This window comes from Larus michahellis, chromosome 12, assembly GCF_964199755.1.
Source record: "Larus michahellis chromosome 12, bLarMic1.1, whole genome shotgun sequence".
NCBI lineage: Eukaryota > Metazoa > Chordata > Aves > Charadriiformes > Laridae > Larus > Larus michahellis.
This window is the reverse complement of record NC_133907.1, coordinates 3,086,080-3,106,315: the sequence shown is the minus strand read 5'-3', so window position 1 is coordinate 3,106,315 and position 20,236 is coordinate 3,086,080. Positions and strand designations below refer to the sequence as shown.

Genomic DNA, 20,236 nt, shown 5'->3' with positions numbered 1-20,236 from the left:
TATCATTCCCTCAGTGACAGAGTTTTTTTTGCCTTGTTAGGTATTATTAGACACACAGGCATGAAACAGGACTTCTGTTGCTTAGGTGATCAGGTTTTCCTATTGCTCACTCCTCACTTGAAATCTTAATCCTTTCTGTGACATTAAAATTATTTCAATAGCAAATAACAATGACATCATATGCAAAGGACGTCTGTTCCAAGTGAATAATAAAGCAGTGGTGGCAAAAACTCCCAAGCAAAGAGACATTATTTCAATGCAAATTATCCAAAGAATAAACAGCAGGATGGGAAAGATGCAATTTTCTGAAATGAAAAACTTTCTCTACCTTTGCTACCCAAAGAATTAACTTGACTCATACCATTCTTTGGGGCTTGATGTAATGCTTATACCCCAAACAGATTAACCTAACATTAAGTAAACATCTGAAATGAGTTAAACCCAAAACCTCACGTGTGAAGCCTTGGGAAGTTTGGTGGTGCGGATCCTGGATTGGGACGCCTGGATACAAATCCTCATTTCCAGCAGGGTTCAGGCTCTCAAATGGAAAGGAGTCTCTCGCTTCAGTCCAGTTTAGATGCTGTTGAAATTTTCCAGGAATAACTGTTGCTGTGAGAGCTCCATTCGGAGTGACAGAGATCCTGCTGGAATGACTTTTCTGGGTCAAGACTACAGGAATCTCCAGAAATATTTCTTCTGCCTCCTGTCACCTCTCTACCCGTGTCCTGGTTGCGCTGGACCTGCCTTTGCACAGCTCAGGCTTCACACGACCTTCCTCATTTTGAGCCAAAATTATATATCAGCAAGATTTTGCTGATCTCAAATACAAATTTGCACGCTTTTCCAGTTAAATCCAGCCCTAAATCCAGCCCTGGCTCTCAGACCTGTTTAATCTTCCAAATGTTTATTTGCCCTGTGCTGCTACCCAGTCTGAAGCTGCTCCCGAAAGAGAGGGTTGTGATTTCCTGTGATGACTGCACAGCGGGAGCACTTGGGTTCCCGAACAACTAAATTCCTGTTTTCATACACATGTTTCTATGTGTAGAAAAATGAAGGAAGACAGAAAAGCAAATAAATTACAGAGTAGAAAAATTGCTCCCCCGTAGAATAGTTTTCAAAGTTTTGCAGGACTAATTTTTTTATATATATATTAAGTCTGTGTGAAACACTGAGCTTCAGTGCTCTCAGCTGTCACATTATGCTTCTACTTAAAGACTATCATCAAGAGGGAATAACCGTGTCAACTCAGATAGCAATTTTTATGTCATTAAGTTCTGATGACTAAAAAAAGTAGCATGTGAGACAGAATGTGAAAAAACATATGGCTACCTCTGAAAGTACAATAGCAAATGAGAATAATTTAATTCAGTAGAATAATGTTAATTCAACAGGAAGAGTATATGCATAAATCGGCTGCTAATTTGTTTCAATCGCAAATAATTACATTTTCCAGCATCTAAATGTCCTTGTCTCTTTCAGTGCCTCCAGGAGACATATGGGAGCCTGTAGTAATGCCACACGCAGCCTCTGCCTGGATTTGGACCAGAGTTCTATTTTTCTCTCTTTAAATTTTAGAGGTTTTTTCCCCCTCACTGAAAAGATTTTGCAGATCCTGAAAAATTTACCCTCGTCTTGTTCAAGTTCGAATCTTACTTTTGTTTTTCAGCAGATACCAGCCACATCAGACAAGCACAGTTTAGTTCCTCTCTTTTTCTTGCCACTCTTTAGGCTGCTTCCAGCCATAGAAACCTGGCTGCCGATGATGTCCACGAAGGGTGCTCAGCCCTTTGCTGGGTCGGGTCGTGTCCCCCTGCAGAGGCAATTTGATATTTCATAAGGCGCTGCAACAACTGAGAAATACGCCTAGCATTTGGCATTCTCTCTAGAAGCGTTGTATTTCTGGGATAAGCAATATGGTTGCAACTATTTTTGTCATTATTTTAGAACACCATGTGTTAGTGCCCTTAACAAAGTTAAAACTTCATTCCGAATCCTGGATGATTCTTGCTATGCCATGTGAACCTTGTCAATTAATATCATCTGCATACTTTTGCATTAAAACCAGTCACTTAACCTTTGCTGGGGATTTTAGTACATCTTTGATACAGAGTCTAACAGAATTTTTCTTACATAGGTGAATGAAAACTCCCGAGACCCCCGGGGGAGCGTTACCAGCTTTATTCTACAGAAGTGCTGCAGTTTGCTGGAGCCCACGGACAGGGAGCCCTGGTAAAGCTGATGGATGTGCCCAGTGGTCACTGCTGCCTGATGCTGGGTTTAATTTTTGACAAACTGGGTAATTAGCTACTGTATTATTCCATTTCATTACATATGTAGTTTTTACATGCAGAAAATTTGGGGTCTAGTCCTGCACCAAATTACTCTCAGGTCCATAAATCGTCCTACAAGAGAAGTAATCTCAGTGCTTTGGCATACTTCAGTATTTCCAAATATAATATCCTTTCTGACTGATGAAGACCCCTGAAAAGCAGAGTTCTGCTCTGATTTGTAAGCTTTAGCATTACTTTCAAAATCCGTTCTTTTGGTGTGAAATCTGTGGGAAGTTTTGCTTAACAGAGCTGCATAGGGAATTGCCCTAAAGTTGGAGCCTGATCATTTTGCATAAATAAATGACAATTGTTTGATATAGATGTGTTTTTCTCCCCATTAAACCTATCAAGGAGGAAGAACCAAAAAGATAAACCTATTTGTTGTTAGAGTCTTATCACACATCCCTGTAGAGCAGCATTGCCTCTTCCAGTGGCTGGCAAGGAGATACTTCCCAGCCCTCTCCCAGTTGCTTAAGTTCTTAGCAAAAAAGTTGTGTTCGATTATTTTAAACAAGAGCATTGAATGGGGAATTCACTCTCAGATCTGGTCTGCATGGCCAGATAGGGGTAAAAATATGGAATTTAATTCAAAATAGGGGGGTGTGGGGTGTGGGAAGCAGCTGGCAGACAGAGGACACATTCTGTTTGCTGAGACATATGTTCTTGAATGGAGCTTCTCCCTTGTGATCGGTTGTGCTCATTCTCCCAACAGAGAGAGGCTAGATATTAGATGGGCATCAGATGGCAAGCCTTTGAAAAATAGATTGAAAACAGTGCAAATAATAATCTCTAAGCACGCACAGAGGCGTTCACTACTGCTGCTGTTACACTTCAAAATATCTCAGTGCAGAGTGGGGATTGTGTAAGGAGAAGCCATCTTACTTTTTCAGTTTAATAAATCCATCATATCCCAGGCTTAGAGGGAAGCGTAAAGAAGAACCACTGGATTTAGAATGAGCTGGTTCGAGGTGAGCACAAGAATCAGTTCATGAGTGCCTGGCTACCCCAAGCCAGCATCAGAATGCCGTGGCATGTTTTACTGAAGGTCATTTTCGTTGGTAGTGCCTAAAGTTCCTGCCATTCCTGCCAAACTAAACTCACACTCACCCCACTGCCCAGCACAAATCTAGAAGGAATTCCCTTCCTTGGTAGTTTCAGTGTTGTGACTGGGATTGTTCAGATCATCATTTTCGTCTCTGGGTCATGTTTTTATATTTATTTTTCAAAACAAAAATACTACTCTTTAAAATAAAAAGGAGCCAGCATAAATACAAAGGATCTCCAGAAGGAAAGCAGCCAAGCACTGAACCCGACCGGCTGACATTCACATGACAACCACGCTCAGCCTTTCGCTGTGGCGGAGGGTGGCAGCAGATTTTCATAAAGCACGTGTACTCTTTTAAGCGCATACAAACCTGGACAGAACTGTGCAAGTCAGGGGTTTGGGACGTCGTGTTAGGGCCCTTTTTTGCATTTCAGCTTTGACTACTCCAGAGTATTCCCAAGTGCCCTTCAGCATCATCCATTAGACTGCATCATCTGTTTAAGATTGCTTCCTAGTACGGACCCTACCCATCGGCAAACAAGAGTGCGTTAGGAACAATCTGCAGCTGCAGCCAGTAGGTTAGGATGAAATTTGGCTTGCAATAATGCTAAATCAGTGGCACCATCCAGGACTAAGCCAAGTAACTTGTCAAAGAACGCCTGAGCTTTTCTGGTGTGTAGGAATACGTCTCCAGCTTCAGTGTGTCGCTGAAACAAGAGAGTCCACAAAGTGCTGGTAACAGGATCTTCTGTCCTCATTAGTCATGGAAAACAGGCCTGTCCTGTCTCCTGTTTTATTTTAAAAGCTCTTCTGTTGTGATTCCATAATGTCAAGCCTGTGTTTGATTTACGGAACCAAACCAGAGCTGTATAATTCTGGGTTTATCCTCACGTGCAAAGAATATAATTACTCACAGTAGAGAATGCTTGATAAGCCAACATATCTGATGATGGAGCCAAATTCCTCGCTGGGTATGGAGCGAAGTCCATCACATGGAGAAGAAATTGTATGTTTGCAGTGGTTCTGTTGGTAGGAGATGCTCTTAACATGGGTCAGAGTTTGCCTTCAACCAGACAGATGTAACTGTTCTCTATCAGGAGCAGCTTTGACTGCTGCTGCCTAAGTCTCTGAGTTTTACCCTTCACCATGTTCAATGAATTCTCCTCTATCTTTAATGATCTTAAAACAGACCAACTGCAAAAAAATTAGTTGTCTTATGCTTAAGTGTTAATCAAAAGGGAAAAAAATCCATTGATTTCAGTGAAGGTGGAATTTCATATCAACTGGACTCTTGTTTCTATTTATTTGGTGGTTTAGGAGACACCTGTAAGAGGAGACAGGAGACAGTTGGTTACTATATTTCAGGCCTGTGACTCTTACTTTTTTGCTTGTAATTTACACCAAATATTTCAAAGCCAGTTATTCCTTCTAAAACAGCACAAAAATGCCAAAGTGACTATATCAGTAATTGAAAGTGTTTGGATTAGATCTGAAGCAAGGAAGTGTTTCCATCTTCATAGCCAACAAAATGTCAGTTCTCACCATGTGCATGCCTACGGCATCTCAGGAGGGAAAAAACCCCTCAAATAAATAAACAGGTTTAAAGAAAGGGTGCAGACAACACTGTCATGACTGACATCACTATATAAAAATATAAATATATATATGTATATATATAAATATCTGTTCCTGTAGAAAGGAACAGATACAGCTAACAATACTACCAGGGTAATACGTGCAATTCTTTTTGTTATGGGCTGATACACTTAGCCACTTTTTGTTTTCTGATTCAGCAGGCAGAACTTCATTTCAGTGCGTTGCTGCTTGTGTACCGCAACTCAGTAATTTTATAAACTGTACAGAGATGATAAAAGTTGATCTAGAAGTCAATGATGCCAATGAGCTATTGCATGAGAAGGTTGGCAAATTATGTAGGTTACCTTCATGAGAGACTTAATTGCATAAACCTGCCCACGGGGTCAGCAGTTCTCTCCTGCACTCCAAAATTCTAATTACTGCCTTCTGCATTGCTTCCGACTAGGAGCACTCCATAATGAAACTCTGGCGTTGGGGGAATGTATAGTGGATGGATACAGGCTGACTTGGCCAATGTGCTCTACTCCTTTGTCCATCTTTAAATTGCTGGTCCTGCTTTATCCCTTATTTATTTCGCTCAGTAGCCTCTACCCGAAAGTTACTATTTCAAGCTAGCAGGAGGGAGCGTTCACTCCAAGCTCCGATTCCTGTCAGAATGCGTTCTGTGCTGGGTCAGGTCTGTAAGCAATTTTACATATATATCGTAATTCCCATCTGAACACATATGTTAGAGTATTCTGAGGCCAGCTGTGCTATACAGACCTCTTATTTAGAATAGCCTCATTTTTTTCTGGAATGGAGGTGACTGAAAATTTGCACATTTGAATGGATTTCATCTCTTTTCATTTTGGGAATAATCTTCCTCCCTTTGTATAATGGATAGCAGCCTTAGCACATCCCGTTTCTTCAACGGCCTCGGTTGCTGAGAATAAGGATCTCATTTTCACATGAATCCTATGGCAGGGCAACCTGACGGATCTAAATTCAATGAAAATTACATAAAATTGAAAGAGAGCAGATGCCATTGTAAATGACGGCAGGGCAGCACTATTACTATCGTCTACTTTGCATAACCATGTCAGCGCCAAAGCCAGTTAGCACATTTCACAGCTTTTCCCAGCAAGCTGCGACTGTAAGCTTTTTGGAAAGAGGCAGGGCTTCTCCTCTTACTCAGGATTTCTCAATTGCCTCAGCCATTCATGCTGGTTTTGCGCTCCTTGACACAATATCGGAAGTAAAGTATCAAATTTAAGCAATTTTCTAAATGGTAGGAAGGCCCCCGATTTCTTTCACAATAGTTAACTTCATTGTTTTTGTGAGAAACTTATAAAGAAAATATGTATTTGATTTTATACTGTGTGTTGAGGGGCACACTTTTAGAAGCTCGCTAACTATTTCTTTTTGGATTGGAAGAGGAAAGCGAGGTGTGAGAGACAGATACTCAGGTGCACATCATGCTTTGGCTGGCTTTGGATCCCACCTGCACGTCCTGGGGCTCCTGACTCATCCTCCAGCCCATGTCAGAGTAATCAAGTATCTCTTGCTCTTACCCATTCTGAAAACCGTCTCTGCTGATGATCTGAATTACTCCCACTTTTCTTACCCTCCCATTAGAAAAGGACCTCCACAGTCCAAAGAAAGTGCTAATACAGAATGTTCCGGTGTCTGGGGGGAGTCTTCCTCCGGGCTTCAGAAGACTTTAGGTCAGCCTTTAGGAAGCCATTAGGAGCGGGAGGTAGAGACGGAGCATTTGCTACAGATTGTCCCTTGGAGTTGGAGAAGTAATTTAAGAATATCCTAGGGAATGTCAGAGCTCTGTGATTCCACAGCCACTTTATACCTCGCTGTAAGTCTTAGGCCCTGGAGATCCTTTATCACACTAGAGATGCTACTGTGTCATCAAAAGAATTAGGGAGGATAAAAATCCTCATTTTTTCTAATCTTCCTTTGCTAGCTAGTTTTTAGATTTGCCGAGGTATCCCGAGCTGGCTGGGGTAGAGGCAAAGCTGGCCTGTTGCTCACACAGAATCTGTGCATTCGTTAACTGCTAATGTCATCCTGATTAAGGATTTGTTAACTCGCATGTCTCAAATCAGGTATCTGTGCGCTTTGGATTTTGGGGACTGTTTACCTGTGAAGGAAAATTTGATGTCTTTAATCTACATGTGCCAAACTTACTATATGTCAGAGCAAGTATTTCAGAACACAGCTCTTTTCCCAGCTCTCTTTGCTGCCATGAGATAGCAAAGCCTAAAAAAATAGAAACTTCTTTTTGCAGCAGCTTCAGAGGTACTGAATTAGGCCCTAGGTTCCCTAGCAGTCCCGAGATAAGAATCCTTCAATCACATTATATTTCCGACTTTCAAAAGTTTTTCTTTTTTTGTTCACCGTTAGAAGCAGATGAAAGTTCATTTGGAATCCTTACACACCTTACCATATAATAGACTATGGTGTACTTTATGAAAATAATAAGAATTTTAAAAAAATAATCTGATTTGCTTTAACAGTAGGAAATTTGGGGCTCAGGTGAACTATAGTGGGTCCTATTAACATTGCACACCAGAATTCTGAATTGCTCATGCAATGATAATAAATATTTACAAGATTGAACGGATGGCTTTATTCCCAGTGCTTTATTTCCCCTCCCTGGAAGCTATTACCTGAAGTGCTCTCTACTTTTGGTGATGTTAAACATAATCACCACAATTTTCCTTTTGAATGACTAAGTCTCCACTAGAAAATATTTACAATTGTGGTAAGTTTAGAAGAGACCTTGCATCTACCAATGGTTTTTTTGATGCTTTTGAAGGAAAAGTTGTGTGACCTTAGAAGAACCACCCGACCTTGGTTAGAGGGCAATATCATCCAGCTCTGTTGGGTGAAGAACCTTCCACCAAATCTACTTATAAGCTGAGTTTCTCAGAAATTCCCTTTTATGCTGGCCTTTCTCATGTTGTCGTCTTCCCCCTATACCTGGTTTCACTGTCCTCCCTTTTATTTATTAGCCTGAAGACCAAATGCTCAATAGCCAAAGAAGAGAAAGACCCAAAATGAGAGGTGGAAAAAATGTCTGTGGCAAATTTAAATGGCTGGGTCATTCACTGCCCTTGTTAAATGATCCCTTTAAACTAGTCTCATAATTGTTTTTTTTATAGGAAGGATTTTCATCGGTGAAAGTGATAGAAACACCTATGGATATAGCGTTAGCCCTGGGTCTAACACGACTGTTGTCCTTATACATCTGCCAGACTTTCATCCTTGAGGCAATGTTGATGCTGTTCTGACTGTGGAAGCTCTACTCTTGCACAGGACAAGATCGAATCTGCTACTGCCGTTCTGATGGTGTCCACCTGCAGCCGTCTGTGGTGGCTTTCAAACATGGGCACAACATGGAAAGTGGCAGTTTCTCCCCATTTTGTGTATAGCAGTTTCTAAAGCTGTTTTAAAGAGTCTTGCTACTAAATTCATTTAATTTCTCTCCATTGAAGGGGAGTCTGATTGATTCCGTCTGAGTATCCTCCATGATCAAAAGTGGGATGAAACAGGAATCTTACCACCCTTAGAAAACAGCTCCATGTAGAAGGTGTGTAGCTGTTTACGTACCCGTGTGCAAAGTGTAATTTATCTTCAGCACTGGAGGGGAAGTTAGGGAGAGCTGATGAATTTTCCTGTATATCTACAGTCTGTTCTGAAAGAGGAACCCAAGAACATGATAAGCTCCATTCACCACCTTGAATTTTTTAAGTTGTTCTTCTTGGATCAACTTAGTTGTTAAGAAAAATAATCGTATCTCATTTTCCACTTGCTCTTTTATTGCTGCAATTCATATCTGTATATTACCTTACCTGTGTGCCCTGATGGGATTGTTTCTAATTTGTTCAAATTCAGAACGGTTTCTATTTGCTCTCACTATGATCAAGGTGGGCTCATGCAAACCTGTGCTCTTCTAATCAGTTTTATTAGATAGGATTGCTGATTAGGAGTCTTTATATTTGTCTTCCAGACCGATTTATAAAATGAATTCTGACAATGGCTTTTTGAAGCTCCTCATTCTAATACAGGTAATATTCAGGTTCATAATAGGAAGTTTATTGACAAATATATTTCCAGAAAATGAAAACTGCAAACTTACTGGAACAATGAGTACACAGTGTACTCTTTAGTTATGAACAGACAGTACTTTAAACAACAGACAATTAAACATGATGATGATCTCTTGGTTTATGACGCTGGACTAAATCTACTAAGTTCAGGCACTGGAATTGCTCCTGGTTCACAGTGGTGTGAGAGAAGGAGACGCTGCGTTATAAACCAGTACAGCTCATACTGCCTCGCTACTTGCATTACGCAAGGCCTTTTTTGTTTATCCTCTATTTATTCATTACAGGCGGATCTATTTCAAACCCTCTTTTGGGCTTCGAAACTGCTCTTTTGGGCAATTTCACATCCCAGTCCAGCTCAGGTAAAGGATTGCAAACCCACGTGCAGGAGAGATGGAAACCTCCCAGTGGGCAGCACTGGGGCCAGTTTCAGTGGATTCACAACAGGGCAAGGGCTGTCCGAGAGGTTTAAATTGCCACATTCCTCAAACATCTAGGAAGACAAGACAATAAGAATATTTCTAAGCCCTGTTAAGAGGTAGTATTAATATCTATGGTATGTCATAATATAAGAAACTACTTCTGTCACCAAACCCAAACATCCCTGTCACCGAACATTTTAATTTTCAGTTTGGAACAACAATTGCTATTTACGTTGCAAAATATCACTGATCAGTGAAGAAAATGTGATTTTAGAACTTTGTGACCTGTTACAACGAGAGGGCAGCCGAAGGGAAACGCTTTTCATTATGACTATTACTGCATTGTGAATCTGAATTCTTTCCTCAATTTACTGTTCAGTTGAGTCTTCTGCCAAGAGATACTATATTAGAATTGTTTTTCTCTTTAGACGGTTAATGAAAGGTTATAATTAAGATAAGTGGGATCAAGCATCAGATCTCAAATTGATGTTGTTTGGTGGGAGCAGCTGTCTTTTTGCTGCTTTATAGGCTCTGTTGGTGTCAACAACTGGAAACCTGAATGTTCCTCAGAATCATCATTAGTTTTTTGTGCATTTGCATTCAGCCTCAGAACAAAATCTCTCTGTATCCTCGTGGCTTGACCCAGTGGTCACGTAGACTTCAGAGCTCGCATAACTTACGAATTCAGGTCATCTTAGGGAATGGGGGGCAACCAAAGATTAATGCAGGCTATTTACAGGTCTTCTTGGTACACTCTGACAGTTTCTTCCTTTCAAAATTCAGCAAAACTTTACAAGTAAATAAACATGGCTCTAATTTTGTAATGTAAAAGTGGTTTTCTTTTAAGAATGGTCAAGGAGTTAAGTGAATTAGATCCACCTTGCCTCCTGCGACACCGCTCCTCTCCTGGCTGAGGAGTTAGCACTAACACCAATTACCTGCCTTTGGATTTATTGCTACTTGGCCCTTCTGTGATATTCCTGCACACGACAGAGCAGAGGAGTAACGCTTTCCAGCCTGAATGCTTTAGTTCTCTGATCTTTTCACTCATTACCACTCTCCCACTCTGAGGACCGTCAACTGTTAAATCAACCCAGACTGAAGATTTTTTGAAGCATACCCTGTTACATGTCTTCAGTCTCCATCCACCGTGACTACCGTATGTTCAGTTAATATGTTTTTTCACTGATTTTAAGTGATGAGACTGAAGTGCAAAAGGTAATCTGGGGTACAAATTCAAATGCCTAGTTTACTGCAGTATGATCTGGAATTGTATGCTGGTTTATATTCTTGCTGGAATAGATTTTAATCAGGCAGTTTGGGCTCGGATTCAAATTTCTCTATTGTCAGAAACAATCTGATGTTAGTCTTCAGGCTTACCTCTACCTCTAGGAAGAAATACTGGCACAGAGATAACACTTACATAGCTGGAAGTGTTTGGAGTAACTGTTTTAAGTGACAAACAGCATGTTTAAAGTGCCTGATCTGTAGAAATAAACAGTTTGAAAAGTGAGCTTGCATTGGGATTTTAGCCTGTGTGCACAGTTTTCTTAAACTTCTCGTAAAGCACAAGAGCATCTTTGGCAGAAAAGAAGTGATTTTGCTGGAGGTTTAGAAGGAGCAGCAGTGACGGTGCTGGGCGAGCTTAAGATGGCAGAGTGTATTTGTCCAGCAGCCCGATGGTACCTGCAGGGCTACATCCTGAAACAGAAGCTGCGAGGGAGGTGCTAGTGCCAACCTTTCCGCACTGATGAAGTGCAGGATAAATGATGATCACACACGATGCTTCCCCACTCTAATGAAAACAATTTATCTGCGATTTTCTTCTCACCATAATACCCCAGGCCTCCAACTCCTCATGTATAACTTCTCTATAATTAATCCCACACATCCTTAAATGTACGTCTGTGACTAAGTTTGCCAGATGGTTTTTTTGCCTGAATACTCTTGTGTTTCTCTGAGCTGCCTGTGGAGGGGCACAGCAAGACCAAGAGAAGCAGCCAAGTGGTGCTGGAGGTGGGCTCCTGCCTGGTTTCTGCAGAAGGAGAACAAGCTTTTCAGGGAACCAGTTAGCGTAAATAATTCCCAGCAACCCATTGGACATCAGGCTTTATTGGGACTATCCTGTTCACTTCTACTCTGTGTCAGCAGCACAGTTGGATCCTTTAGGAAATGCCCTTATGGGCTGTAGTCATAAGTGGAAAATATTTGATTTCACAGCATTTAAGTGGAACTGCCCGTGAGTGCTGTTTTCCATGCAAAACACTTATTTTTGGTCCCCTTTGTTGCATTAGCAGCCATTTGGAAAGAGCCCCGCGAGGTGCCTTTGTTCCCGTAGCAGCAGCCTGGCCTGTCCCATGCTCCCTGCTCCAGACCCGCTCCGCACACCCCGCCCTGGCTGGTGGCCACGGCTGGGACTCGTGGGGGTTTGGAGGTGACTGTTGCCCCCTCCTTCTCCTGCGGGACCTGTGATGGACAGTGGGTGCTCTGTTCCCACCATCGCTATGCGATACCTTATTAAAAAGGGCATTGGATCTTCTTGTAACTAAGCGGTTTATCTGAGAGCTGCCAGGTTTTTGCAAGTGAATGGCCTCCAGAGGTGACCAACCTGCTTGGAGGAGACTTGTTTTAGGAGCAACTCTGCTGGGAAGAGTGGAGTCTGGATTCTGAGTTGTTATTCCAAGTTATCCCACGGCAGTGGATTGTATTCCTGGCCCTGCTGGACTGTTACTGGTAGGAAGCCTGTTCTAAAGCACCTTCTCCAAGTTGTAGAGAGCAAAGCCTCCTTAAAGGATTTAAAAATGATTTGTAATAATTAAAAAATCATAATAACAGACTAATAGTGGAGCTCCAAAGGCTTCGCAGATAAAAATGCCCCAGTCTTTCACAAATGAACTAACAGAAGAAACCCTATAACTGCCTTTTTTAATACCACGCTAAATATCAAAGTGGGGCAGGATTCAGGTATTCCCACAGCTTCGTTTTCATTCTTATCTCTCGTCCATTCCTCTGCCGAGAACACGGTGTTTCTGGTTCAGTTATAAAACCCTCCTGGACATTGATTTTGCATTCTCTGCTCCTGTAACAAACTACACGCCAGCAGCGATGTGAATCAGACAGACACAGCCCTGAGACAACAGCGGTTCGGTATGGAGAGGGAAATGACCAAACGTGCTGGATGTGGCTCTGTTGTGACAATACCAGGCTTTAATGGTTGCAACTTCACACTGGGATCAGCTCACTGGGCAGATCTGAAGCCCTGGCACGGCAGCAGCGGTTCTGCGCTTGCTGTGCCCTGGCTGGTGCTGGTGGCACCGGTGGCAGCAGGTTGGTGATGCCAGCACTGGTCTGTGACACGGGCGGGCAGCAAGAAGGGGAACAGCGAAAACGTTTCTAGTACAGGTGGCTGTAGATAAAACCAAGGAGGAGGCTTGGCTCAGGCCTGGCACCTGGGCTCTGACAGCAACAACGGCTGCAATCATCACATCCAAATCTAACTTTATTATTGCCTTAATCAAGAGCTCTGCTCATCAGGCTTAATGGGCAGTTAACATCACTGGGTTTTATTGTCTAGTGTGAGGCTGCTGGTTGTTATCTGCATTAACACTGCGGGGACAGCAGTGCCGGTGATGCTTTCTGATATTAGACAGCTACCATGGCTACGAGCATGCCAAATTCCAGAAGAAGGAGCCATGTCCAAGCTTGGGATTTAGTGACATTGGTGAAGACTTTCTGCAGATGTTTGTGGACTGTTGATCAGGCTGTTTACAAGGAAAGTGCCTGCGGATTAGGCGATTCCATTTCCAGCCAGAGGGCATCAGGTATTTTTGCATATCTTTCTGTAAGCAGGCTGAGAATGATACCTGTAAAGCCATCAACCACAAACAGCAGGGGGCTTGATTTAATCAGCAAAGCAAAAGGAGAGGGGGAATTTGAGCTTTAGAGCCTCCCACCTCAGCAGAAAGGACGGACGTCTCCTCTGTCCCATGAATGACTTGGGCGCTTCCCTTGGGGAAATCCTGCTGGTTCTGGTCCTGGTGGTTCCTGTGATGGGTGGGAGAGGTGGCACTGAGCAGGAGGAGCCCGAACGAATCTGGGCAGTGGGCAGGGGAATTTGTTTCTTGGTGATTTCCTTCTATTTTTTTTCAGGCCATGTAGGTAGAGGGGAAAACGACGTTTTGTAGATATTCGAAGTACACCGCTCCCTTGAGGCCAGAGGGTTTGAAAATAAACTGGAGGTTACCTGTTACCTGGCTGGTATTTCACCGAGCAGGCCAAGAAAACCTTAGATGGAAAGACTTCCTATTTTTAAAAATAAATTCTAACCCTATAAACATGGCAATAGCCTCCATTATATCTTCTGGGGTTGTACTTAATAATATAACCTTCAAGTCTGGATGTTTTGCAAAGCAAAGGTTTGTTAGGGTATTAGAGGCATGGGTGTGTAATTTTTTGTGTGTAATAGAGCTTGGCAAGAACTTTAATTTCAAAAGAAAAAAATCCAAGCCAACATTGCCAGTCACTGTTCATTTTCTGCTTCTCTAGTGAGTCTAATCTTATGTGTCATTACATATTCACATGGGCGCTTGAATCGTTGTATAGAGTAACCTGAATAAGAATTTAATCACACTGCCAATTAATTTGCAAATAAACTTATTGAAAATGCTGCTAAATGCAAGAAGTTTTGGAAATGTAATACAGAAGCTCACCAGGTGTCTGTTTTTTAAATCTGAAGGACTCCAATGTAATCTGAGAAGTCGATTCTGTAATGAAGTCGCCGTGCTGAATTTCAAGGCCTTCGGCAATGAAGAAAGCGCTAGTCTTTTGTTTCATGAGACCACTGAGGTAGGATATATTCGCAAAACTGAATTAAACAGACTAAAAAGCTCTATCCAAATGCTCTGGCAGGAACTAGAAAATTGGGTATTAGGTTGCGTATGTCTATATCTATAGCTCTGCTTGCCCGACAGCGGGACGGTGACTCACCGTATGGTGACACACAGGAGACGGGGCTTCGTCAGAGGCTTTAATGCTGTCTCTGTCAGCTCTCCCAAAGCTTTCAATATTGCTGTTTGTCCTAGGTCCTTCTAATGTGCTCATCCACGTTACAAGCTGTGGTTCTGGGATTCTGCTCTGGAGTACCAGCATCTTTTTCCCACCTGTGTATCGTAATGGAAACATCTTTGTTCTGTCTGCTAGGGGTGAGATTTATCCTGCCCTCAGTCCCAGCAAATGCAATCAGCTTTAGGAAACAACATGTCTATTCAATAAATCCCTTTTAATCAAGCAATATTAAATGAAGAAGAAATAGTAACATCTAAAATAAAAAATAGAAGCGCCATCAAAGCCGAGGTTTTACCCCAATGTGCAAGAAATACAAAGAATTAACTGAAGTTTACATTCAGTTTTCATGTGGGAAGTGTTCAGCTACTGTGCTGATGAGGGCTGACATAAAACGGTTGCATAAAATCAGAGAGTTTAAAGAAAAGGGTGTATAAAGCCAGTACAAAGATGTCTGACTTCTAAGGAAATTTAATTATAATTTATCTAGATAATGCTGCAGAAGGATCTTGTGTAAAGTCCAGTCACCAGGAACTGAGACTCCCAGCAAAACTTCCCTTTCTTTTCAGAAAACACCTTTGAGCAGATCGTGATCTTAAATACCGTGGGCATCCACACAGTTAATTTTTGCAAGGATGATCACTTGGGAGGAAGAGAATTAGAAAAATGCTTTAATTTCATCTGCTGTTCAGCAGCAGTAGTTTATCAGGATAGACAGATAAAAAATTCTGTGTTTCTAGGCAGGCAATAAGCCTTTGCCTTTGTCTTTTCTGTTGCTGAGGAAGCTGCTACATGTAGTTTTAAGTAGGAAGTTTTGTGAGACAAGAACTGAGATGTATCTGAGTGAGGAGAATCCTGGTGCAACAGATCTAAAGCTTCCATTCAAAGGAAAACTCAGGAATCCTGTTTCTTTTTTTTTTTTTTGCTGAAGGAGCGAAATAGCTCCTAGAAAAGCTGTCTCATGGTCATGGAAAACACAAACATTTCTATTAGGGCAGAAAACCAGCTGGAAGGATAGTAAAATACAGATAATAAGGCTGATGATGCCTTCCCGGATCTGAGGGACACTGCACTTGTGATGCTCCAGGGATTTTTTTCACCTTCTTCCATCTGGTGCTGCCAGTGTCAGAGAAGGCGAGTGCAGTAAATAGACCTCGGGGGTGATCCGACCTGGAAACGTCCACCTTTCTGAGCGATACCATGACAAAGCCAGTGCTGAGGTTTTGGGGAAAGGGCTTTGTTGGTTTCCCGCATCCCAAAGGCCAGACCGGGGTGGGTACCACACAGGTGATGCGTGGTGTGAGCTCCATGGAAACCTGTCCTCCTTGGAAAAAGTGTACAGCTGCATCCTCTATGCCACTGCCATCTCCAGCCTTTGAGGCTTTAGAATATGTCCCTCTGCTTCCCCCTCCTCTGCAGGAGACAGAAAAGATGCTTCTTCTGCATTTATTGCTCACTGTGCCAAGATCCTAAAGTGTCTGGTGTGCTAAAAACACTTAATAGCGCAGAGCGGAGCCGGCTGCTCTCCATTCTTTCAGTGTGCTGACAGCTCACTTCTCCAAGTTTTAACTGTAGAGAGGAAGCAATTTGTCTGCAATTTCTGATTATTATTTTTATTATTCCCCCTTAAAGGGGGATTCACAGTAGAAAGCGGTTCAGAGTTAGCGGCTCAGGAGGAAACAGGTATTTTCTGTGAACTTATAAAAGCATGTATGTCTTTTGTTGAGTTGGTATCGTTGCTTGGCTGACCTCACTTGGATGGCTGCTCCCAGGGGACAGGGTGGTGGCACAACAGCAATCTGTGCTCCTTGCCAGGGGGCCAGCAATGAATTTACAGTTAGCAGAGAGAACACTGGGCAAACTGCAAACAGCACGTGCCCGGGCAGAGAGGGAACCGCAGGCAGAGGCTCCCAGGGCCCCTCCGTTGAATCCGAGACCCCACGATGCTGTTTAGCAGCTGGTTGGCAGCATCCTCGCTTTTGTGGAAGCTGCATCTCCCTGTTTTCACCTGAGATCCCAGCAACACATTTAAAACTGAGTTTGTAAAAAAGAACATGCTGGTGGATATATTGCCCTTGAAAGCGGCCAGTACGGATGGCGCTGCCTGGGGGAATGCTCTTGGCAGTGGCCAGAGTGAAACAAGTGTGAGTTTAAATCTGAGGATTTTTATTTTTTGTTTCCAGATTGGTAGCTGCCCATTTTGCTGTGGTGCGGGGGGTTGAAACACCGGCCAGCTCTCCTTCCCAGAGTCCCTCCCCTGTAGAACTGCAAAGACACGTTATTTTACAATTCACTAGGAAAGACTCAGAGATCCATGTTGAAGGCTCAGGCGTAGGGAACACGGGTGCAGGGAGGATGGGGTAATCTGGGTATGGTCGTCAGTGAAGTGTCTCGTCCTCCCCAGTCTGGGGTGAACCGTGGGCTGGTCAGAGGTGACCATGTAGATAAACTCTTCATCGCCTTGTTATTCAGACCTGGAGCTCCTTGTGATTGTGGAACATTGGAAGATCAGGTCTCCAAGAGCAGATGGGTTGGTGCTGTAGCGCCGTTTGGGGTGTGCAGAGGGAGGTTGCTATTCCAGAGCACTTCCCGCAGCAGCTGCTGCAGGCTGGAGTACAGAAAGATGTATTTTTTTTGGATGCTTTCAGCCACCTTCCCCTCCTGCTCCCGCCCACCTTCCCACACAGTTGTCAGGCAGTTAGTTTGCACAGAGAGAAGTTTTTCTTCCTGCAGTTCAATTTGTCACAACAGCCATATCAGGAGGAGATTGTTTGGGGTGTTTTCGTGTTGTTTTTTTTTTTTTTTTTTTTAAACCAGGCACATTTCAAGTGTAATATTCATAGAGTCAGACCAGGGAATGGCATCTGCAAAATGAATGGAGCCTGTTCAGATGACTGGAAGCTTTTCTGAGGTGATGGTAGCCTCTTTGAGCAAGTGTTTTGCTCCTAATCAGAGTCTGTGACCCACCTGAATACTGGTTACAAAGCTGGGGGCTACAGAGTTGGTTTGTACACTGGCTCATGCCCCTGTCTGTTTGTAAACGGTCCCATCTTTGGCTTTTATTTTGTTATTTAGTGTGATTTGCAGCCTGGCAATAATCTGCCCCTCTCTTTGCTATATATTCTCGCAAACCCGAGGGGCAGTCCGCGCGCAGCAGCGGCTCAGAGTGATGCTGAGCCACGTGGCTGATGCTGGCCCGGCTGCAGTGGCAGTGGCCAGAGGGGATGGAAGTAGCTGGGAGGGCTGGTATAGCTGCTGCCCCATCCCTGCAGAGCCCAGGTTCAGATAAAATAACCCGGGCCACCTCTCCGCCATATGGCGGCTGAACTGCTCTGGTACATCAGCTCAGGGGCGTCCCCGTTGCAGCCCTGTGCGGGTCTGACCCATGGCAACAAGCCTTTCCATAGTAAGAGCCTGTAAAATGGCAGGATTAGCAAAACCCACGGCTAAACCCATGACTTCGAACCCAAGTCGTGGATTCATGCGTGGGGCTGGGAGCTGTGCTGGTGGCTGGAGCTGAATCACGACGTCAGCTAAGCTGCCAGTGCAGTCCTGCTTTCCCAGCTCCTTTCTCAGGGGCTGGACCCTCTTTTCTAGGTTTCAGACTACTGTAAACTACACGTTCTGTGGTTTTCTTTTCCTGGGGAAACAAAAGATTCTTCTTTAGCACAGTGTCTGATCCCTGGGCTTGTGAGACACCTTTTGTATTTTGTGACAAATTTGATCAGTGTGATTTTTCTACCTACTGCAGCTCTGTTTCCCCTGCCTCTGCTCCGGTGCCATTGATATTTGGGGCAGATTTTGCGGAGAGCTGAAAATACCTTCTTCCCCATATATTTTTCATCCTTCTGCTTCCACCAACACTACGAAGTGCCCTCATGATGTTTCTGCCTTCTCTTTTGCCATTAACAACTATGTTTTGTGACAAGAGCTATAGTTGCAGTCAGCATGCAAAATTTGCTGTTATTTTAAATAACCATCTGCTCTCCCCACAGTCTGGTACCTCATCCTTAATTTCTTTATTTTTTGGATGTTTATTTTGATTAGCCTTGTCACATGGTGCTGTGAGGAAATCTTGCTTCGCTTCACACGCTACTGCCATGTTGATACAGAAAACTGGCTTACAACCAAAAAGATGTTATTTTTTTCCATTCCCCCCCACCCCCACCACTTTTTTTCCAGAAAAAGTTTTATGTAACAAAGTGTTGTGTAAGGAGGAGAACAGCAGGGAGTGCATCAGGACTCATGGATTTTCTTTTCATCTCTGTCACAAACCCATTATGACACATTGGGCAAGTCACTACAGTCCAGATCTCCTTATTGGGATCAATGCAATAGCTGCTGAAGTCGCGTAAGTAGATCCATAGTCACACCTGTGTAACCAAGATAAAAACTTAACCTAGAGCAAAAAGAAAATCTTGGAAGAGCCATCTATATCAGGGAAGAGCTGTTGTGCTAAAGTAGGTCACCTCTGTTTATTTGCATTAAAATTACTGGTAGAGGCAGATCCCGACTTTCAGAGTAACATTCATATTTGCATGCTGGGTTTGTATTTTTAAGATTTATAATACATACGCTGTTTCCCCATTACACGAGGAGCAAGTCTGCGGTAACTAAACAGCCACAATTCCAGGGGAATTTGTGCATGTGATTGAAAAGTGACATACCATAAGAAATCTCTCTTTGAGGAGTAAAAAATCAGAGAGAAATTGGTACTCATTTTGCAAATGCAAAATTAACTAGTCTGAGTGGAATAAAGAAACGCAGTTTGGCTTCTTGTGAGAAACATATCCGGCGGAAATATGGTCCCACTGAGTGCTTTGCGTGCATCACAATTCTCGCGTAGCCGTGGGGAGCAAACTGAAGTGTGGTCGTATTAAAACTAGTGCTGTGCTGCATTTCAGCTCTACTGCACTTTTCATAGAGTCATAGAATGATAGAATGGTTTGGGTTGGAAGGGACCTTAAAGATCATCCAGTTCCAGCCCCCTGCCCTGGGCAGGGACACCTCCCACCAGCCCAGGTTGCTCCAAGCCCCGTCCAACCTGGCCTTGAACCCCTCCAGGGATGGGGCAGCCACAGCTTCTCTGGGCAACTTGGGCCAGGGGCTCACCAGCTTCATAATGAAGAACTTCTTCCTTATTTTTAATCTAAATCTCCCCTCTTTTAGCTTAAAACCCTCTCCCCTTGTCCCATGGCTCCCCTCCCTGCTCCAGAGTCCCTCCCCAGCTTTCCTAGAGCCCCTTTAGGCACTGGAAGGGGCTCTAAGGTCTTCCTGGAGCCTTCTCTTCTCCAGGCTGAACCCCCCCATCTCTCTCAGCCTGTCTTTTTAGGACAGGAGCTCCCGCCCTCGCAGCATCTCCATGGCCTCCACTGGACCCATTCCAACAGGTCCACGTCCTTCTTGTGCAGAGGACTCCAGAGCTGCGCGCAGTACTCCAGTTTGCCTTAAGACTTACCTTGCTGCCGGCTGTGGTGGTGTAGAACAGAGGCAGCTCTGCTGCCCTTGGCCATGCGGGTGTTGGGGCAGGGAGGTGAAGCTGGAATCAGGCCCCTGAGAGCAAGCCACAATTAGCTTAATGAGCCTTTGGAGAGTGTTAGTGCACAGCCTGGGTTTATTTATTCTCCTCGCTTTTATCAGTATAAACTGTGCGTAATTCCACCAGTCAAAACGAAAGGAGAA

General features: G+C 43.4%; 1 long non-coding RNA gene across 2 annotated transcripts in view; it reads left to right on the top strand.

Annotated features, from left to right (window-relative positions):
• LOC141750188 (uncharacterized) overlaps nucleotides 1-20,236 on the top strand; it is a 34,391-nt gene that overhangs the window by 449 nt on the left and 13,706 nt on the right. For both annotated transcript variants that reach the window (XR_012589600.1, XR_012589601.1), the window contains exons 2-3: nucleotides 2,135-2,296; nucleotides 14,229-14,338. This is a non-coding gene — a long non-coding RNA (uncharacterized LOC141750188). The remainder of the gene's footprint in view (nucleotides 1-2,134; nucleotides 2,297-14,228; nucleotides 14,339-20,236) is intronic.